This window comes from Phalacrocorax aristotelis, chromosome 2, assembly GCF_949628215.1.
Source record: "Phalacrocorax aristotelis chromosome 2, bGulAri2.1, whole genome shotgun sequence".
NCBI classification, from domain to species: domain Eukaryota; kingdom Metazoa; phylum Chordata; class Aves; order Suliformes; family Phalacrocoracidae; genus Phalacrocorax; species Phalacrocorax aristotelis.
This window is the reverse complement of record NC_134277.1, coordinates 70174955-70197891: the sequence shown is the minus strand read 5'-3', so window position 1 is coordinate 70197891 and position 22937 is coordinate 70174955. Positions and strand designations below refer to the sequence as shown.

At 43.3% G+C, this 22937-nt stretch overlaps 1 protein-coding gene across 12 annotated transcripts in view; it reads left to right on the top strand.

The window, feature by feature from the left end:
* Window positions 1-22937, top strand: part of ATXN1 (ataxin 1) — a 230610-nt gene that overhangs the window by 130170 nt on the left and 77503 nt on the right. For 9 of the 12 annotated variants that reach the window (XM_075083973.1, XM_075083979.1, XM_075083975.1 and 6 more), the window contains one exon: window positions 3794-3917. The exons of the other annotated variants lie outside the window; for them this stretch is intronic. The gene's annotated coding sequence lies outside the window, so the exon portion shown is untranslated. The remainder of the gene's footprint in view (window positions 1-3793; window positions 3918-22937) is intronic. 12 annotated transcript variants of the gene reach the window in all.

Here is a 22937-nt window from a genome sequence, read left to right as displayed (position 1 = left end):
ACACATTAGGTAATTGAAATAGCACACACTCCAGGAACATACAACCTCGCCTTTCCCATTTGCGGTGGGGCAGGATTGAACCTGTCTAAAACTATTTCATGCAGAGAGAGAATAAAGGAGGAAATGAATTATGGTTTTATTTGAGTTGAAGGATTAGTTGCGGGATAATAGCGAACAACGAAACAACTGGGGAACAACACTACCGTCTCTTAAACAGTTTTATTAGCTTATGCTGATTTGTGAATTAGGAAAACCAAATTACATGATGCAAGAGAGCAAGGAATGTCAATTAAAAACCTGCGGGAAAGGACTGGAAAAATGGTGATCTCTCACTGCCTGCTCTTCAAAGCAAGATGAAGAGCATGACCTTTTCTTGGAATAAGTACAGGGTATTGCACAGACCCGACTTCTGGTTTTGCCAATTTGCAGTTGCTCGCTTGTACTGTGGTTCTTAATTGTCGATTGCCCTGGGGTCCAATTTTAGTATCTAAATACTCCCAAGCAGTACTTCCATGTTCTTTGATTTGAGGTCTGTTCATCTCTCAATTACACTTCTAATCTGTCAACTCAATGTTCTTTTTAGCACTCAAAGGCAGGGCTATGCTGTGATATTTGAATAACCATAATGCTGTGGGACCATGAAAAACAGCTTCCTTGTGTAGCATTTCCCATTTATAGCTGAGATGTGATCGGTAACCATGTATGTGATAATGATTCATTGATCATGTTGAAGCTTTGGTTGCAAAGCCTGGTTAAAACCGAGTTTTACTGCAAACCAGCCTTCGTTGATGGTCCCTCCACGTTACAGGTCTTTTGCATGTTCCAAGAAGAGCATGTCATTGCAGCCCATCAGATCTGCATACCAAAAAGATTGTCCCAATTAGGGAATGAATGCTCTGCTCTCCAGGCGAGGATTGTGCTTCAAGAAGCAGGGTATCTCCCTGTGCGTCCTGAAGTTTGTGCTATGCTGTGTTTAAACTTTAGGCATAAAAATGTCTGGGAACATCTGCAGGCAGACGTGCCTTGCCCCTTGCAGAAAGAAGTGCCTATGGGTAAGGTCAAGTGAGCATGCCGTAGCAGACGAAACTAGCTTTTGAATTTACAGTGTATCATCTGCTCCATTATAACTGGCTGCGTGCATGGTGCAAAGGCACCCTTTACTAAATGCAAGGTCTCTCACCCTTTTTCCCTGAGGGGTAGGCCGCCTTGCTTCGTGTCATTCTTTCCGTGAAATAAGTGCACGGACCAGGATAGCTGCCACAGAGCACGACTGCACTGTGTCGCACAGACACTGCTTGTGACTTGTTCCCATGTCCATGTGCTGGCGTGGATCTGCAAGACAAATTCCAGACCGATAGCAAGATAACTGCATAGTTAGCGTGCGATACTTGCTCCTGTTTCAGTGATCGGAGCCCTGGTATAGGCAATCAGAGCCTTGTTTAACTTGAACAGAATCAAAATCCTAATCCTGCCTCTTGAAGTTAGCAGAACGACTTTGAGTGCGGTGGGTTTCAGCTCAATGTCACAGGCAGCTGACTCTCCAGGGAGGCTCAGAGGAGTCCGTGCAAGCAGGAGCTGTGAAACCTGTTGTGGGAAACAAGGTGCTCATGGAGGAAACCTCCCTGCTTTTACTAAAAATAACTGGAAGCCATCTAATTTTGGCAGAAATGTTAAATATTTTGTCATAATCTTTTGGGGTACATTTTCAGGTTCCCCTGCACATTGAATGACAAGAGAGAAGTGTTTGGTGAATTTTTGGGGGACGTCATGAAGATTAAAAATTGAATTTTTTTAGGGGATTTTCGGATTGCCAAATTACGGGAAAAACACCAGAAGTGGTAATTTTGAAAATGCCAAAATGTTTCATTTTAACACCTAGAAGCAAAATATTTTGAGTATTTTGAGGTTTTCTTTCCATCTTGAGTTTCATCTAATTGAAAGAAATAAACATCTTGAAAAAATTTGTGTTAAAGAAAATGTTGAGGGTTGACTTAAATATGGTTTGGGGTGGTTCTCCTTTTGGTCAGCTTTCTAAAGTTAAAAAGCTTGTGAGATGATGTCAGAGGGTATGCTTCTCTGACAGATAAGCAGCAGTGTCCCATTTTATTGGAGAGGAGGGAAGCTGTTGACCAAAATCCTGGAAGTTTAGACAGGGCCTGGGGATGTGAAGGATCTTGAGGCTGCAGTGCCTCTGTCACACAGGAGCTGTACTTCCAGCTCAGAGTTTCTTAGGCTGGGAAGGCTTTTGTAACAGGTATCTTGCAACGCTACAATCCATCAGGGAGAGGACAACGATGCATGTAACTGAAGCTGATCATCACCATCATTGCCAGCGCGCCATGGAGAGTCCCAGCCAGCTGGAGGAAATGGCAGACCTTCAAGGACACTGCTCTGTGAGGGCTTAACTGCAGCCAGTAAACCCAGTAGTTGTCTTACACCAAAGCTGGATCAGCTGGGCAAATACTGGTTTGGGTTTTAGAGTGTTTTGCAGTTGTTGCTTTTTATGTTCAGTTGAAACAGACTGTCTCAGGGCTGTAAACATTGCCTACCACCATTGCGTTGCCTTCCCTCTGCTCTTCACCCATGAACTGCTCTTGTCTGTCTGACTTGTTTCCTGCCTTCACGTAGGGTGAGATTCATCTGCATTCGTCTGTAGCCATCTAGTCTGAGCTCAGTGTCTAGACTCACTTTATGGAGAGAAAGAAGCAGACCTTTCTAGAGAGTGATTCATTCTGTCCTAAGCAGATGCTTAAGATAGGTCAAATTATTCATTTTCTAGATTGCCTAGCTTCCTCCACTGAAAGTAAAGAGAGCTTGCACTGTCTCAGCTGTAGACTTTTGTCCTGCAGGTGTTTTTGGTTTGGGGATGTGGATTCCACCATAGCGCTGATAGGATGGAAATTTGTGTGCATGAATCCTGAAATTACATGTGAAATGTTTGAGGAGCCTCATGTCAAGGAGTTAGAAAAAGTTTGTGGCACAAAGTGAAACTCAGAATTTAGGAAGCACAAATAGGCCATGAGAACCTGGCTGAAGGAAAAAACGTTCGGTTTGGGCCCTGTGGAAATCACACTCTATTTTAAGTATTCTGTGTGGGGTTCACATAAAAATGTAGCACAGCAGTTTTCCCAGACCCCAGTAAAAAGGCTGAGGATAGTCTGATACCTTGTACAGCAGGTCAAAAAAAAAAAAAAAAAAAAAGAGTTGGTCCACAAAGAATTTCTGAAAAATGAAAGAACCACACAATATTAAAATCTCAGATATGAAAAATACTTCCTACTGAGGAGTAGCAAGTGTGTGTATGTGTGTATGTTTGGTTTCAGTACTCCCCTCTTGCACTATTACAGATAACCACAGAAATAGATAGATGTTTGTGTCCCCTTAGAGGAGTTCACTGAGAACAAAAATCTTCCTCTGTGGACCTCTCTGCACACCGTGGGCTTTGTTTGAAGACACTTCTCAAAACACCACCACTGAGTAGTTTCTTCTTCCTCTTGTTATGGCAACAGGAGTATCCAAGAACTATTTTAATCATGCATCTGCCTCAGCAACTCCGAGCTGGGTTTTAATTGTTGGTGATAAGAAGTACAGAGCAGATGACTCTTCCTATCCTAGATCAGTGTTTGGTGTACACTCACTCTGTACTGGAATCTCTATCCTGGGAGCTCATTAAAAATGTATTTCCTTCACAGAGGTGTAGGAATCAGTTGTTCATTTGCTAAACAGCCGTATGGATTTTTCTCTTTTTATTCCTTGCTTTCCTTTCTTACTATGATTTGCTTTTCTTTTACAGCTCTATCTTACTTTATTTGAAAGAGGAAAGCCAGTGAGGACCTGTGAGCAATCTGGCAGCTTCTGAAAAATCTTCATGCTAAAGGATAATCCAGAATTCCCAGAAGAAGAACATAGTGAATGTTGTGAGTTCCTAGCAGTGATAACGTGTACTTGCAATTGTGTCTTTTGGGGGGGTGGTATCTGCCACTGTAGTTTTTGTTTGCTCCCACTCCGTGATGTACTGAGCATCTTTTCACTCTGCTGAAACCAAAAGCAGACGTGTTTGCATTGGGCTGCAAACCCAGACTTGAATTTCTCTCCCTCTCTCTTTTTTCTTTCTTTTAATGTCTTCAAGGGCAATACAGTGTTATCTAAGGAAAGATGCTGGGTTTCTTTTCCTTGGACTGCTACAGTTATTTAACACATGGCTATTGCTTTGTAGTTAAATATATAAGCCTGCATTTAAAGGCCTTGTGACTGTGTAGCCTAACAAGAATGAAAAATATTATAGATAACAGTTCAGCAATCTACGGGTCGGATTCAGGAGTTTTATACGTGCTCATACAATGGTTGAAATTATTTGGCCACTTTCAAATTAGGGGAATGTAAATGTGGTTATTTGCACCTGATATTCCAAACTCCTATTGCTTTGATCAGTTTCTTATATTAGTTTGAGTATTTTCAATAGAAATGCTCCTCTCAGAGGTTTGTGTTCATGGAAACTGGAGTAGTACACCTTTCAGAGGGAAACATAGTCACGTAACAAAGACCCTGATCCGGCTGTGGCATTTAATAAGACTGTTCCCATCAGGGATGGCTAAAGAGAAGGCATAAATATTTTATGTTCATTGTTTTTCTCATGAAGCCCACTGCGTTTCTGGGTTGAAATGGGCAAATGTGCAGATAAAATGTAAACATCCTCTCAAACAGAGGAAAGCAAGAATTCTTTGCCTGCCAGGTTTGAGAATAATCCTTATTTTTGTCTTAAGAAGGAACCTTGGGAATTTTAAAATTAGATAAATTAATATTTAAATCCTTACACCCAAAGTATGCAGTGGTCCTTCAGGATGTTAGTGATAAAACAGCTGCAGATTCTTCCAGTTTGAGCAAATTAGTTTTTGCACTTTCCATAAATTTAGTAAATACAAATATATTTTATGACTGCTGGGCCTGCCTTCTAGTTCCCTGGAAGTTGGATGTCCTCCTTTGCTTTCCTCTTTGGGTTCAGGTTATGGGAAGCAGATTGAGACTGAATCTAAGCAGTGCTGCTTTCCCAAGACCCACTTGCAAAATAAGTGTTAGAGAAGACACTGAAAAATCTTCATCATCTCTCTGCTTTCCCACATGTTTTGATCTACAGTGAAATGGTTAACAAAGCTGATGTTTGGAGTTGTTACTGGACACTAAGTTGCCAAGTTAGTAACTCCTTAAGATAAATAAGGGACCTCTGAGACCTGGAGCTTCTCACTGTCTATGTGTCCAAGCAGACGTGGCCATATCAGCTTATTCCCTCACTTCGAAAGACTTCTTCGAAACCACAAGGGCTTACTTTGCACGCTGACATCCTAGAGCAGAGGAGGGCAGCTTTAAATAATAATAATAATAATAATAATAATCATCATCATCATCAACTGTCCTAGCATGCAAAGCTGTTGGGTTAACAGGAGATGTTTGTTCAAGATGTTGCAATCACCTCCACTGATTGCAACAGCACCACCACCTCAGGCAGAGGAGAGCATTCCCTGGGTCCTCTAAGGTATGTGGTGTGCCAGATCAGCCAGATAAACTGTGCAAGAGGAGGCGGCAATCACCACCCGTTACAGGGGAAGGAGTACCTGTCTAAGATGCTGTCGGTGTGATTATTACATTCTGCCCTGTCCTAAATGATTTTAAATGAACCCACTTAAAAGTGCAGTGTGGTCATCTGCTATTGCGGTGCCAAAACCCCAAATTACACTTGTGAGGTCTGGGTTTGTGCAGAAAAATCAGCACTCTTCTCACCAGGTACCGAAGGACAGAAAGCGCTCTTGAGAATGGCTCTCACCTTGGCATTCAGGACCATTTTTTTGGGGGGGAGTCCTTTGTAGGTAATGGAGAGCTCTTTAGAAGTTCCTTGAGAGTGTGTTTTGTCGCCTGGCTTCTGCTTGGAGGACAGTGCTGCAAGAAGGAGGTGGTCGACCAGGTTCTTCCTCTCCCCTTGCTTCTTTCCTTTACCCTCTCAGAGAGACAGGAATACCAGAGATGAGGAGGGATGCTGTTTCTGCTGAAAGGAGATGCCAGCATACACTGATTTTACTGAAAAACACTGATATCTCTTCTCTGAGTGTTTGCAGGGTGTTGTCACATTAAGATGTGTGGAAAGCGATCAGACCTTTCCCACTGCAAGCAATAGCTGTTCTCATCCCTTCCACCTCCTCCTCCTCCTGCCACCCAGGCAAATTTCAGACAAAGTGGGGTGTGAGGAGGGAGGGGGGCAGTAAATTGGGACCAGTGTCTTGTATCCACCTAGAAACTGCCTGTTTACTAAACAGCACAAATGTTTTGCTTCCTTTCTCCTGCTCTCCTCATTTGGATGAACAACATTTCTGGAATAGCAGAGCTGGTACAAATCAAGTCCATATTCCTCTTTTGCAGAGAGAAAAAGGGATGTCAGGAGGATTCGTTAAGGAGGAACGTTTATTTCACTTAGTGAGGGGTAAAAACAAAGCAAGGCGAAGCTCCTTTGCTCTTGTAGGAGGGTACCTTTTGAATTCCAGCATACGGTTTTGTAATTTTCTGATGGGATTTAGTTATCCTGAGGTTTTTTTTCCATCCTGAAAACATATGCCACAGCTTTTTTGGAGCGCTAGCCGCACAAGCACAAACACATTCTGACAGGAGCAACGAATAAACTCTTCGTGTTCCTCACTCGTAGGCATTTCTTCACTTTTTTTTGTGCTTGTGTGAAAACCTCTGGCACCGTTTGTGGGAAATGGAAAATAAATCTCTAAATCCAGTATGTGTCAATAACTGAAACGTCTTCAGTTGATCTCATATCTATAACTGTTATTTTGAGCAAACTGCAGATGGCAGGATAGTAAACATCCCCGCTCCTTGCTCTGACAGGCTTTCTGTGCCTGGCTTCAGTGAGAATCTGCCACCGTAAGGGCTGAGCATGATGCTGGAGAGGATCTTGGGGACTGCAGTCACGCAAGGCTTAGCCCCGGTCCAATCCCATTTTTAGCTGCCACCTCCTTTGTCCGCTCCTTGGACCTCCTTTCTCCCTTCACCCTGGTCCTATCTTGTCCGTACTCCTCCTCTGGCCACCGGCTGTTTTTCCTGGCACCTGGACCAGCGGCGCGGCTGGGAATGACAGCTCTTGGAGCTGATATCAGTGCCACTTCCTGAGCTGCCTGGCCAGGCTGGCGGCAGCCTGGGCACTCCCTCTCCCCAGAGCATCACCATCTCCGCTTGCCCACACTGCTGCTGTGGCAGCCCCTTAGAGAGGAGGCAGACACAAGTGATGAAAGTTGATCATTAGTGAGCCTTTTACAGCAGTTTTCCACAAGCTGCCACCTCCCACGCCTTAAACCTCAACGCCAGGTTTGCAGTGCAGCCTTGAGCCTCAACGCCAGGTTTGCGGTGCGGTTGGAAGTGATGCCCGGTGTCTGTTCAAACAGTGATGAGCCATGCACGCCTTGGGAAAGCGACAGGAAGTTTTGGCACATGCAGCCTTAATGATTCTGAATGTCTTTGCTTTTGAATTGCTTTGGTATCCCTATGCTAAACCACTTAATAGTTTTCTACGGAAATTACTAGGCTGCCAACAAAAGCGAGAGCTGTGTGTGTCCGTTCTACCAAACAACTGCCCAGTACATGCCACTCTGTATTTATAGGGAGAGAGAAAAAGGGAAGAATCACTGTCATTTGAGAACTATCTCTCAGAAATGGCAGTCATTTATTCCCAGGCATTATTCTTCATTAAGAGCTACAGACAGCTGCAGCTTCCCTTTAAATAGAAATTGCGCTCTGTAGGCATGCTATACATAGGGCTTCAGGTTTCTGAGATATGTCTGCCAAAAATCAGAAGTATTTCTCACCAAATAAATGTTTATTCAGAAAGTCTTTATTTCCTGGCTTTTATTTCACGTCACGTGCTTCCGTCGGCCAGACAAGAACAGCTCAAGGCTGACATTTGGGAGGGGAAACTGAAACAGTTTGGGTCTCTTGCAGGGCTTCAAAAAAAGTCTCTGACCGTAAATCTGGACCTTTGGTTTGGCAGTTTATTTTATCTGATGAACATTGGATTAAAATGGATGTTGCAGAAATACAGCAGAGCTACTGCGTCTGCATGGAAGAGAAGTGCATGGTGTAGTAGGTGTTTCTGGGTGTCAGGTTGGCTCACCTCCTCTCCCGGCCCCAAAGCCACTGTCCTCTGAGCACATGGATGGCAAACCTGCCTTGGCAGCACACAGCGACTGAGCTTTTTTGGCGGTGGGACATCCCATGTATGGTCAGTGTATGGGCATCTGTGGACAGCGTGTGAGAGCTGGGCTGTCTCTGCTTGCCCCTACTACCCATAAGAGGTGGCGAGTGTGGCTTTGAGTCCTGCAGAAGGACAATGAGGCTGTAACCCATCAGCACTCGGGGACCAATGCAGGGCCAAATGCCTTTTATTCATGTGTGTGTAGCTTCCCCGGGTTTACCTATATTCTTCTCTGTGTACTTGCATGCCGGCTCCTCAACTCATGACTTTCTAACCTGCCTTTTCCCCACTCTCTTTTCCAGCCTGGACTGCTGAGCTTCCCCCTGCTTTGTCTCTGGGGCTTATCTCCTGCATCTATACTTTCCATTCAGTGTGCCAGCCCCTACCACTCCAGTAGAGGACTTTGCTGTCATAGCAGCCCCAGTGGGTTGCCTTTTGTAATCTGTGGCTATGCTGTTCCTGTCAAACACAAGACATCTTCCTTCTCCCCATCTTCCCCCAGGTCTCCCCACACCCCTAAGTTTATTGCTTTCAGTATGCAACCTGTGTATTAAAATAATTTTTAGTTAGGTCATTCATTATTCTCTTGCTTTCTTCTCGGCCGATATAGCTTCTAGAGAACTGAGAAGTTGTAATTTCTCCAGGGCTAAAATCCAAGTCTTTGATAGGCAGGCATGATGCCTGGGGCCACTACATGTTGCTACCGGTTGTCAGCTTTATAAAACTTACCCTGCAGAGCAAAGAAATCTGGGCACAAAGATTGTTCTCTTCTCTTACCGTGGCAAGCTGTAGTTTCCCAGTCTGTTCCGCCTTCCCTTCATTGTCTTCCAAGCAAATGGCTGTAGGATTATGACTCCCATGTTTGGACTGAGAACAGCTTTTGCCTGAGCAAACAGATTTCTCTTTGGCAGTCACTTTAACTGCTGCCCCAGCTTTTTGCTGTCAGCTTTATTTCATGATTTGCTGTTAGAGAAGTCCAGGCAGTACTAGTGCATTGGAGCAAGTAAATGAAGCAAGGAAGGCAGGTGAATGTGTGTGTTAATGATTACAATACTGGGGTGGTTGCAGTATAGCGAGGGAAATGCTTCTGCTGTAGTTCAAATGTAGCTTAAGGTTGCTCTTAGTTTTAACTTGGTGGTGCTGGCTGGAGAAACTTCCTGTCCTTGCCTGCAGCACTCCTTGATCCAAGAGACTTCCGGGTAAACCAAGAAGGAGCAGTGGAAACCAAGCCCAGCCTTCCCAGATGATAGCATGGCCTGAAGGCTGCTCTGGTACTTGCAAGTTGTGTCTGGGATGAAGCTGACCAAAACACAGGTGTCCCATGCCTGTTCGAATATTTCTGCTGCTGCTTTTCCGCCTCTTCTGTGTTTCACTGCTGCTTTGTTATGCTGCTGCGTTAGTGAGCGTCACTGGTGAGCTGGTTTGCTATGCCCACAATGACCCTAACAGTATCTAGCAGCTTGCTGATGCTTCTCTCAAAGCTGATAATGTTGGTGGCAGCAGCAGGAGGAAGAGGATATAAATTAGGCTCTCCGAGAGCGAAATTTGTTTCCATTTTCTGTTTAGAGCATGCATTCAGAAGCAAAGGCTGCTGCTACCAGTAGGTTAGTTAAAAGGGGTCACAAGCCCATTGTAGCAGAATACTATTCTGAACCACTTCTTCATTCATATTTATTCCAGGTTGGTTTGCAGCCTGACAGGCATGTTGACCCTGGACGCTTATGTTAGGAAGGAATATTAGATACTCTTCAAGAAACTGGAATTATTGATGGTATCACTGTTCCTTCTCAGTGAGTTTCAAGTTTCTGGTAATCAGCATAGGCGTTTCCAGCTGCAGACAACTGATGAATGCTTCAGAGGTACAAAGGTCAAGAAGAAGATGATAAAGAAGCAAGTTGCCAGGATTGCTCTTAGCTTCTTTCCCTGTTGAGGCTGTCAGAACTAGAGACAGGCTAAGGAAACCTGAGATGCTGTAGTCTTTTGTTTATTTCTAATGGGTTCTCCTGGCGGTTCTTTAAATAATAGAGAAACCCTGCCCACTGTTGCGAATCAAGTTTATTGCACTAGTAATAGAAGAAATCTGTTTGGAGAGCAAGGGTCGCATTAGGTGAGGAGAGGAAGGTTATTCATGGGTTTCTGTGCCTCAGTTGCACAAGTCACAATCTTCAGTCAGAATTGGGGTGGTGATTTATAAATTCCCTTTGTCTCACTTCCAACAGTCAGACTGCAGTGAATCCTGCTAAAGCATTACAAAAGCTGTGCCAGTTGAAAGAAGCTAGGCAAAACATGGTTTGGCTTCCCTGATGGACGTTTGTGTTCAGGACGTCAGAGATTCCTTGCAATGGAGAGGTGTCTGCAATGGAGGTAGTGGGCAAATTGTTCTTTAAGCCTTCAGCTGCCAGGAGTTTGTCTCTCTGGCAGATAAAATATCTCTTCTCAACAGTTTGATTTAGCATTTCTGATGCAAATACTTCACAGAAAGAAACTTCAGGTAACATGAACCTCTGGTGAAGTAAAAGTGAGTTTGACACTCCAGTTGAGCAACAGGAAGAGCACTGGATGAGCTGATGCTTTTCATGTTCACAGTTAAAGTATTTTGGATCTGTTTGCGTTTTTTGAAAGGAGTATTGTTTGTTTGTTTTCTTGTAAAACCATACACTGTCAGTGACTCTGTTAAAGCACCAGATTCTTATGGGGAAAAAAGGCAAAATAAAGTCTCTTTGTCTTTCAGTCTGCATCATGTACAGCTGCTGTTTGAGGTGGGACAGTTCTCATAACTCACTTCTGAGTTAAGACATGTCCGTTAGCTCCACAGTGAGAATTACCAGGATTCTTTTTAATTTTACTAGATGCATTAAAATGTTTGTGTAACTATCTTTATTCAACCTGAGGGATAGCCTGCAGAGTGATTAAGGAGATATAAGTACAAGCACTTCCTTCTTGTTATCATTGACCAGTCAAACCAGTTCAACTGAAGGTGTTTGGCTTAGTGAGCAGTCCTGCTGGATGCTCTGGATGACATTCGTAGAAAGGGCGAGTGAGCTGCAGAGCTTTATTTGTCTTCATTACAGGGTGAAGTCTCTTCTTAAATTAAATGAAGTAGGCAGTCTTCATTAGCTCTGGGTTTTCTTATTCTAATGTAATTATAACTTGTCTTCAGTCAGCCTTTTGCTTGCCTGCTTACAAATAAACTCTTTCCATCTGGAGAGTATTTTGAGATGGGGAAGGTACAGTGAAGTAGTGAAACTATAGTTAGCACTGTGTTCTTCCTCTCCTTCTCTTCAACTACCTAGAATGCTATACAAGGAAATAGAAAAAAACAAACACATGACAAGCATAATAGGATCCTCCTCTCTCAAAAAAGATTATGCAAAGAAAGACTGTTATCTGCCTAAGCACATGCAACGGGAGAAAGCATCATACATTGATCTGTAAGACCCCTGCAGCTCTTTGCTTCAAAAAAGCAGCACTAAGAACTGAGGAATCGCCCCACTCTGCTCTCAGATGACAAGACACATTGCTTCAGCAGTAGGTAGTTCTTGGGCATAATGAAATACCTGCTGACTGCAGAGAGTAATAAAGGCTCAGTCACGATGGGTACATCTATTTGTGCATCCGAGCCCCGTGCAGAGATTCCCAAGCTGACAAGGTGCTTTGCTCAGGCTAATTAGCCCTGCTTCTTCCCTTACATCTTCCCTGATTATGCTAATTAGACGGAGCAGGGTGCTGTCTGACACTGGGGAGAGTAAAACAAGTGTGTCTGTACAGCCTTGCCCTGCAGTCTACCCTATAAATTTCTGAGCCTGCTCAGCACAAGCCCATGAGTCTGTGCTGCGTGGCTGTGCAGCACAGGTATTTCCTGGAGTTTTACTGTATGTGCTACCAAGACTCACTCAGCCTTGGGTGGCTTGTGTTAGGGAAGTGTTAGGGAAGATCTTGAACAAGTGACTGCCCATAGCCTCCTTGCACTCAGAAGAACACATGCTGCTAGGTGTCTTCTGTCCTGGTGGTTTTGTTGCCTGCGAACGACCTCCCTAGTTCTGGGGTGGTTGTCTGGAGCTCCAAGGGAGAAGGGGTGACGAGAGGACAGAAATACTCAGGCAGACAATCAGAAATGGTATGACTGAGGAATAGAAATATGAAGAACTTGAACTTTCTGCTTTTCATCCTACTTACGTGTGCAAGACTGGCAGAAAAATGGGTTGGCAGGTTGAATTAGATTGTGAAACCTTGCTAATTAGCATTCCCCGCTCCACCTCTTCCTTCTTCTTTCTTCCCAAGTGGGATTCTTGCAGAATGAAATGAGTGCAGGGATAGGTGACTTTCATAATTTGATGTTTTAACATTCAATTCCAGCTGTAGCTATTGCAGTTTGAGTAAATTTGCTGTCAAATATTGTTTTAAAGACATTGAGCTTACAGAAGACGGATTTTAGAAGAAACAATCAAAAAAAACCCAACAGCCCCAAAATGACAACAAATAAAACTATTTTTGCTCATTGTAGTAGAAATGGCTTTTTACACTGCTGACTGTTACTCTTCTGACTGGCACCTTCCTGAGGAATGTGGCTGAGAATGAATGCATATGTATACACGCATACACACATGGCTATCTATATATACATTGATCTTAGTGAGCCTGGGAATGTAAAAGCAAGTGCAGAAACGTATGTTGGTTTTGGCAAGTTGTTTGTTTTAGTTGCACAGTTTCTTGATTTTCTTCATTTAAAAGGTGCATTAATGTTTTGTGTATGAAGCCTGGAGTGTCATAGTTAGATATCTTGTCAGAAGATGGATGTCCATGATTCGTTCCATACTGTGGAATGGTAGTCCTCAAAATACCACGTCAAGCCACTACCATGAATAAATAGCTGTGCTGTATTATTTTTAGGAGTAGCAGTTTCCAAGACAGTCAGTATGATCACAGCCATTAAGTGAGTAGAAAGTGTTTTGAAAGAGTAGAAAGAGCTTTGTTGACTGAAGTGGCTGGGTCAGAGCTGAAAAGGAAGAGTTTGCTGTTTTAAAACATAGCAGACATTTTAGACATTCTTATCGGGATGCTTCAGTAACGCAGTTGTGTGAAAGGCTGATAAGGGAATGTGCGATAGCAGCCCTCATAATTTAAAGTACCCATACTTGGCGTGTTCTCTGGTAATGTAAAATAGCAATAAATATAAATCTCATGTTCTGGAATTCCTGGGTCTGCTTATTAGCAGATCAGTGTGTAAACACTGGCTCAATGTGTCTAATACTAGAAGGATGTGTTCTGTTCTCTTGAAGGGATGTGTGCTGGCTCTGCCCCCCTAGAGCATGTGTAAGACAGGCTAGATTCAGACTGAGCTATACTCCACAATTTCTAGAGGAAGTCTGTTTTGTATAAACCACACACCAAAGCAATATGTAGATAATTTTTCTCTGTAATGCAGGTTATTTCACCAGTTTTGTATTACTAATATCAGTTACTGGTTTCACTTGAGCTGCCTAGTAAGGTCTTGCCAGGAGCACCTTAACAGGACAACTCAATCAGGACTGTAGATTTAATGTTGCTCCTTGGTCAGATTGGGACTGGCAGTTTCCAGTTTGCTCCCAGATCTACACCCATTAAGTGCATAAAAATGGTCTGAAAAAAGAGGGAAGAGCTTTGATCACTTAAATGACTGCATTTGGATTGAAAGTGGAGAGCGGCAGATGAAAAAGCACTGGACTGCTAGTGGCAGGGGACAAATCCCAGCGTTTGCACCCCATGGTCACTGTAGGCCTATAGTAGCTGGTTTTTCTGTTACAGACTTGAGCCCTGAGCCTGCTTGTTGACCTGTGCATGCTCTTAAGACTGCCTGGCATGTCAGGGTTAGAGCCTGGAAGCAGCAGGGAGTGGTGTTTATCCGTGGTCAAAGAGGGAAACCACCATGCCAACACAAAGCTGCTTGTCTGATGAGACCAATGCTAAAGCTAATGTGTAGAGCAGTGGTGATTGCCTCTTTAGGAAAGCAAATGAAAGCAGGGTGAATGGTCCTTAACTGAGTTATGGTTGGTGTTTTAAGGTTTATGGCATAATGCACTTAAGCTCAGTGAAGGCATTTCTTTTTAAACGTTCCTTCAGGACTTCAAAATGTTGCAAAGAGCAAAGCAAACTATCTGATTGTGGTTGTGCAAAGCTGGTCTGGTATCAGTGTAGCTGAAACTGAAATTGCAGTCACATGAGTTCAGTCTCAGTGCCTGTATTGTGCTGGAAAACCCAAGTGATTGGGTATAGAAAAGATTTGTCATATTAAAGCATCTCCTTTTGGTTCTGTGGGGGTTTTTTGTTTCCATTTTTGTTTTGGTGAAGATGGTGTGGGGGATGAGGAGTTGCAGATTGATAATTGTTTGTCTGTAAACTGTCTTACTGAAACGGAGACTGTGGGAGGCTTTCTCGTGGCTCTTAGTCAGACCAGTGCCTTATCTAAACAGTATTTGACCCTTGAAGATGCTACATGTGGCCCTCATCCAGCTTACCTGCCCGATCACAGCGGATGGTCTGATCATGCTTGCAGCCAAGTGAGAGGAGCACTCATCTGGGGAGCCATCCCCAGAAGATTGCATTCCTAAGAGTCTTTCCTCTCTGATAGCATCCTTTCCCTGGATTTCTTTTAATGTAGTTCAAAGGTGTACCAGGAAGGAGAATTTGATACCTTGATGAAGGAAGTCACAAAATTAGGCCAATGCTGTGTCCTGACATCACCACATGGTACTTTTTTTGACGTTGCATTAAAATGCAATGACTTGTAATGGTAGCTATGCAGCAGCTCAAAACAAACACCGCAGAAACTTTGATCTCAGGCAGTGTTTGTCAATACAAATGTAATTATCTGTGTGGACCATCAGTCTTAAGACTAGTAATAGCAGCAGTGTGGGAGAGCTTGTGGTATCCAGTCTGGGGCATTTCTACCCTGCTGATGTCAAACAGGCAGACAGTAGGTAGGATACTGATGACAGAGGTCAAGTCTTGCTGGGCTCATTACTTGTCTTCTGTTTTATGGTGGAGCAGGGGAGAAATTGTGTCCTTGATCTTTACCTGAAAACAATAAGAAAGGAGGAGATACAGAGGAGCATATGCCATTAGAGAAATAAAATGGCAATTCATGCTGCTCTTTCATACCATTTCTTGCATTAAAAAGTAAATTCAATGATTCCTGTCTTCTTATTTTCTAGGTTTTTTTAGATTCAACTTACAATGATAGGAGCATTCTTCTCTTAGTAAGAAGTAATTCTGATACGCAAAATTTGAAACCTAAGGGACAAGACAAGTGAATATGCATTGTTTTAACAAATAAGGATCATTTAAATGATTCCTGACCTATTACTGATTACTTTAACCTTTCACATGCAAAGGGAACAAAGGAAAATGTTAAAAATTTAGCCGTGGTAAAGTTTGGCCAACTAGTGCCAAGCATGGATAGATTTGAAGCCCAGTGGAAACATTATGGGGTTCTTAGAGTGAGTCCACCAAGAGTCTGAGAAGACGCCCGATGAGAAAGCTGGAGTTCAGATCCCAACTTCTCCCTTCCTCAGACTTCTTTGGGTTTCTGTTTTGGTTCTGGCTTGTTTCTTAATTTAAGCAATCACCTCTGTGGTGTATGGTGGTTGCAGTCAGTCTTGTCCTATGCTGCCTTTTAATGAAATGCATCTACAACGCCTAGTGCACTGAGCCTGGTGGAGACAGGTGTTGCCTTTTGGAAGGAGAATTGCATTTCTTGGTTTCTATTGCACCTTTAAAATTCTTTCCTTTCCTTCCTGTCTGCAAAGAGACTACCTGGTGTTTAGATATTCAGGTATTAACTCCTGGAGCCCTTTCTTTTCAGGCAGCCTGCAGTTTGGAATGACTCTGCTGGTGGGGCACTGACTTGCAATCAGGACATATAGTGGTGGAGCCAGAAGGAAGAGCTATCTGATGGTGATTTGAGGCATGTCATGACCAGTTAGTGCAGCAGCCATAAAATGGAGATAATGATACCGATACCGCTCCTTGGCGAAGCATTATGAAATGTTTTCATTAGTATTTCTGCTCCACAGCCTAGGTGTTTTTAGCCTGGATTCCAAGGAAGTGAGGTGTGGTGGTGGTGATGATGTCTGTCTGCTTGTCCATCCCCTTTCGCCCCCTCCCATAACACTGAGTGTCTTGGCTAATTCCCACCAAATCCAGCAGGAAGCAGAAGTCTCAAAGACAATCAAATTCCTACAGATTTTTTTGTTGTTGCTCAACTCAGCAGGCAGGGGAGGTGAGAGGCATGAGTTAGTGCTGGCACTGAGGGGGAAGAGAGCGCCAAGCTCTGCCCTTGCTAGCTGTCTTTGGCAGTGGCCAGCTGAGAGCCCCACCACTACATCCAGCACATCCTGGCAGCCCTTGTCAGGTTGCCAGGCCAGTATGGCAGGATGTGGAGCAAGGCTGGGCTGCTGGAGGATGCCAGAGGTGAGATGGTGCAGGCATGGGTGAATGCAGAGGGACAGCAGAGACACAGAGCACAAATCCTGCTCGCTCTCTCCTTCGGTAGAACTGGACGTGTTACTGAAAGGGCTCTGACTAAATTGGCTGTTCAGAATCCTGGTGGTGGTTTTGTTTCTGGCTGCTCTGAACATGCCTTCCTCATGTTCCTGGGATGTTTTCACTCCTCTTCTGCGCAGAGCTGGGTTCCTCTGCCACAAGGAGCTCTGAATCTTTCCTGGCACCTTCGGCAAAGCTCTTGCACTCCTTCCCCTCCACACTGCTCATGTTTTACTTCTGCAGTAAATGCAAATATAGAGCTGCCTTCTTTCCCTGTAACTGTGGGGCTTCTCCCCATATATGCCAAGTGGAAGAGCCTTTCCATTCTCATGAAGAAATTCTCTCTTTGTCCTCATTATACAGGTTTAATGGCTGGCAGGCCCTGGTTTCAGTGACTGCTGAATTTCTGCCTTGCACCGTTCTGTTTGCACTGGCCTTTTTTTGCACAGGGCCTCTCACTTGTCAGAGTGCTCTGGTTTTGTATGGCTCTGCACACTGAAGGCAGCTACACGGTAGTAGTAATAACCACAGGGATGCAAATTTATTATCTCATGTTTAGTAACTCAGTGGGAGCACATGTTTATCTTGTACACTTCAGTGCTGTTTTTAAATAGTACTGTATATACAATAGATAGATTTAAAGTTGACTAACCAAGAAAACATCCTCAAGGCTGAAGGAACAAGCATGAAAAATATGCAAGAGTTCCAGCCTGGGTTTTAGGGCTGCTTTGTGTCTGTTGTGCTGATGTACATGGCTATAGCAGTTCATGTCTCGTTTATGCACCCAGATAAAGCCAAGGTAGTTTAAAGCAAGCAGATTCATCTTGTATCTTGGAAGATACAAGAGAGAGATATTTGCAAATTATTTTTTTTTTAAAAAAAGGAATATTTAAGTCAGCATCCTTTCACTGGGAAGAAGGGACAGGTAAACAAGAGCCAGCTGATCCCAGGCTCTGTGGCTTCTGCAAAGATAATTATGTGAAGACCAAGACTCTTGAGCTACCTTCAGGTCAGTTGTTTTCAACTATGTTAGTTTAGGTATGTTTAAAGTTCAGTTGCATTGAAATGGAGAAGCCATGACTGGGAAGGAACGTGACTGGAAAGCATCAGTCATGGAAAAATACTGTAGCCTAAATGAAGTGTCCGAGTCTTTTTTATTGACTTCATAGACTTTAGGTTAGGCCTTTGGTACAGAAAGTCAAGATCGGACGTGTCTGTGAAATTATTTTTCAGGGAATATTTGTATGTGTAATGTGTACTTCTTGGCCGTTTTAATAAGAACCTCTCATATTGAAATTGTTATTATTACTATTGTGGCATTAGGTTTGTAGGCCTCAGTCAAAGCCCATTTTGGTTAGATATTTGAATACAAAAAAGGTAATAAAAAGACTCTCCAAACCAAAGAGGTCATAATGGGCCTGTGTATGTGGGTGTGGAGGATAATGGAGATTTCAGAGAGTGTGTGCCTTGGCTCCCAAATCAACCTACCTTTGCAGTCATTTTGCAATGGGCTGTTGTGCAGTGAACGGACTAACTAGTCCAGGAAGATGAACTCTAACTTCTGGCTGAAAATCCCACCTTTGAATCAAAGGGGAATTGGACTAGAATAGGTTCAAATCTTTGTCTAGTAGCTCGTACTTTATTATTCTTTTGTTTTATTTTCATGTACCTCCTGTTTACATTGATGTAAGAGGTGCAGAGACCTTTTTATGTAGATTGCACCACGTCCATTTTCCTGACAAGACGGAGCAGTTCCCTGCAATGCATTTTAAAGTTTTTTGCCCTAATAAATTCCCGGTGTCCAGACCTTGTGGCTTCCTCCACTTCCCTTAAGGAGTTGTTAATAAGTGTTATACCATATTCAGCTTAATTTTCACTCTTTAAAATTTCCCACTAGTCTTAAGCTGCCCAAGACACCATCTGACATAATTCTGTCTTACTCATTTATGATATTGGATGTATCAGCAGGGGTGGAAGCAGCAGTAATGGGATACTGCAAATCATCTGTCTTTTCAGTACATGCTGGGAGATGAGATGCTCCTGAGAAGCTGCCCACATGATATGTCAAACCCCATGTCTTGACTGAAGGAGAAGGAGTGTGCTCTGGACAGGCACCGAAACTTTGAGATGTTTAGGTTTATCTGAAGCAAAGCAACTGAGCGTTTTTTGTACTGGCTGATTGAAGTGGTGTTGCTGCACTGCAAAATTTCTCGGGGCCCCATTTCATCACTCTGCCTTTCAGTTCCTTCTACTACTCTCAGTTCTTTCTGATTTTCCTGTCAGTCCTATATGCTCTCTCAACACTAAGTTTTCGTTTCTTCCTTTTTATTTCCACAGTAGATGGTGGAGTCACATCCCACATGGCTCTGCCATCTGGAACAACTTCCCTGACTCATATTCCTTTTGAGTTTCAGCTTTATCCTTGGCATCCCTGTGTTAGCCTTCCTCCTAATATAAAACAATCACATCTTATGCCCAGAGGCTTCCAGTTCTTCTCTGCTCAGTCTTTTTCCTCGACACGTAGCTTTTGCTACCATTTGATACACAAGGTATACTGTGATCTGTACATACTATTAGGCAAGGAAGACCTGTTTTAGAGACACCTAATCACATATTGAAGTCTAACTCCTATTCAGGACAACACTTCGGGGCACACTTACCTTTTTAACACTCCCTTATTCCTTTGATTTCAATCAGCTTCACTGATTTAAAATTAGGTACATGTTTAAGTACTGTGAACACAATAAAGCCTCAACTGTGAAATATGTTTTTTATATTAATAAATAAAATAAAATCAAACTATAGCATATTGCACAGTCTGAAAATAAGGAAAGATTGAAGCAGAGAAGTAAGATTTCAAATCTAATACTACATCTCCTTAAGTCTCACCTTGAAAATGTTAAACATGCTATAAAATCAAACAAAAATCCAGCAGCCTTGCTTTTCAGTCTGTTGACTCAAAACATTTTCTGCTGTACACTGAGATTTTCAGGAGTTGACATAGTATGCAGTTGTTCTTGCTAAATTAAGAAAGTCTTGTGCTTTCTGGGATCCCATAGTAGAACTGCTGAGTTGCAATACTTGTATAAAAAAAATGAGGTTAGTTTATTGAGTGGTTGGACACAACTTGCAATGCTACTGCTTTTCTTCTAGTGGCTCCCTTAAAGCTTCCATGAGATATGGGGAAAATACAGCTAATAGCAAGCTGTGCCTGGGTACCACACAGTCCCGGCTTTGTGCAGAGCACAGCTTTGGCATCTGGAGTGGGAGCTCAGTGCATATTAGCAGCAGTACATTCAGTGACATAAATCGCTGTCAGAGAAATGGAGGACCGCAGCTGTGTATTTTGTGAGCGCTGGATGTGGTCTATCTCAGACTCACCGTGAGATCATGGAAGATCTGCTCAAACTTGTGTCTCAGACTGTAAGTCTTGGGTGTGGGGCACTGCAGTCAGATAACCTCTCACTCACTTCTGAAGTAAATGCAAGTTCAGTTGCAGGGCCCCTACCCATTTTCCCCATCCTTGCCCCTTTCTTACCATTTCCTTCTTCCTTCCAGGCAGATCTGTCCAGAGAGGACACATAGGAACACACATCCTTCCTAATTTGTAAAAAAATGAGGAGAGGGGAACAATGCCTAGCTTCACAGCAGCCATTTAAAGGAGGCTCATTTAGAGCAGAGCCACTATTGAAATCAGCTCTCCTTGGGGAGAGTGCATCACCTTCAGTGTGTCTCCCACCAAAACCAAGAAGGGGAAATGCATTCCTATTCACCGCTAGGAGTAAAGCTGCCCTGGCTGCACCTTAGGAAGTTACAGTGCTGCTGAGGAGAAGGGGCAGGGAAGGTGCAGTCAAAGCAAAGTGGCTCAGACTGCTCTTGCAGCCCACAAAAGCAAAGCTACCAATTAATTTATTACGGAAATCTTCATGCTGCCACTGTGGCCCAACTTCGGGCAAATCAGTACAAAGAAGAGAGTAACACCATAGGCTGCAGAGTGTTTTCATGGGTTTCTCAAGGGGGTTTTTTTGTTTCTTTTCATTTGGTTTAGTTTTCTTTGCTTGGTTTGCTGTCCTTACCTAAGCATCCTCTCCTTGCCCCAGATCACTGGGCAGTGATGCAGTGACTTCTTGTTTGCCTCTGGAGTGACGACACAGGGAGCATGAGAATATTTTGAAGCCTGAGTGTGGACGTACGATCGTCAAAGTCGAGGGGTTTTTAGTGTAGAATTCGAGACACAGTGCTTCATTAATGAGAGGCTTGCCTTTGTGCTCCTTAAAATGACGAAAGTAACTGAAGACTGTATAATGCTTGGTTCCTAGTGAATCATGGGGATTGCACGGCTAAAAGTGTATTTGCTAAAGTCCTTTTAAAATGCATTGCTTTTGTGCCTTTCACATAGTTCCCTGTCCAGGCTCCCACAAATCTCTACTTTTTTACCTCTCTTAGGTACCTTGATCTTAGAGGTCTTTTCCAGCCTTAATGATTCTATGATTCTATGATTAAATGCTCAGTAGATGTGAAAAACCTTCCTATGTGTGGAAGTGGAGAGGCTAATGCGAGTAAAAAAGATTCCTGTGTTCCTGTTCCAATTCATCACAGTTCTTGGAGGTTTTTGTGGAAAATTCGCGACCTGAGGACCAAACTAAGCCTCCTTCTTGACAACCTACTGTGATTTGACTGTGGGATTAAACCAGCCTGAAGCAGTGTTTTGGGGAATTTCTGAGAAGTCTGTTGTCCCCAGTGAAATCTCTTTTTACTCTTGCTTCACATTCTGCAGAAAGCATATTCCTCACACCAGCGCTGCCATGCTCGTCAGTTGAGCAAATGTTTCCTTGGCATTTCACTTGCTGTTTTTGAACCACGAAATGCTTTTAGGTAAAGTTATCATAATATAAACTGAAAATTGACAGGCTGAATAGTTGTGGTTAGTATGTGCTATAGTGGTGATGACATGGGAAAATATGTTGTTTTTCTCCAGATGACTGTTTGAGGTTAGTTCTAGACCATTTTGTTCATGATGTGCCAGCTAAAATTACGAGAGCATAACTTTGAAGGAAGCAGGTTAGTTTGATTTTTATTTTTTTAAAAGCCTGATAAAGGCCATGTGTCAGAGAATGGATGTTGTTGTTACTTTGGGATTTAAAAAGAATGGAACCAACTATTAGAAGGAGTAAATGGTTAAAAGGACTGAATTCCTCTTTCCAAGAAGTTCATCTTACTGCATAATCTAACCAAAGGTATCTCACTCATGGGACTAGCATGGGCAAAGCATGGCCTGCAGGGCAAAAGCTGGCAGAGTTCTGGTGCCTCTTCTTCAGCAGAAAATGGTGGTGTGAAAGGGGGGTGGGTAGCAGCAAGCAAAGCCAGTGTTTTCTGCTGGCAGCAGAAACAGCATTTCGGAGGCGTATTCCTTATGTACCTTTCTGGTACTCAGTACTGAGGTGGTACTGCGTCCTGCCAGGATGGCAGCTCAGCAGAGCCACGGGTGGCATCTTACACACTCCATCAGTTATGGGACGATTCACACACACCAAAAGATGTCACGGTGCTGAGTCAAGCAGGCAGTGCTCTGAAGGACCACAGAAATATGTGCCCTTTTCATAAGATAGAAGCAAGATAGAGGCATTAGGCAGGAGGTGATGTTTGATGTCTTTATATCTAATGATAAAAACAAAAGTGACTCAAATGTCACTTTCTTCCCAAACAGAAGTCTTTTTGGTGTGGGCTGCCAGGCCGTGTTAGGAGTGATATGCAAAACACACAGAATTTGTGTGTGGCTAAATGATAGTTTCTTTTTCTTTCATCTGCCTCCGTTTTGCTTGGTGCTGCAAGGTTGCAGTTGCATGTAAAAGGCCTGACATATTTAATGGGACCTTGAAACGGTTGCAGTGAACTGCAGCAGAAAGAGAAGTAGAGGAAGGTAGGATAGCAGAAGACACATTCACCAAAGTTACATTTTGAAGTAAAACCCTGCAGTTCTGGAAAAGTCCTTATTCCACCTGTTATACCCGTGTGTGAGTTTGGGGTTTAAATCTGCTCCAAGGTCTTTGTGGTGTTTGGACACAGGGAGGCAAGTTAGCTGTGGAGGAGCAGCCTTAAAGGTGAGTTTGCCTGCTTTCATCCCTCCTGAAAAGTTGTGCTGAAATAAGGTTGTTAGGGCAGCCCACTCAAGTGAATA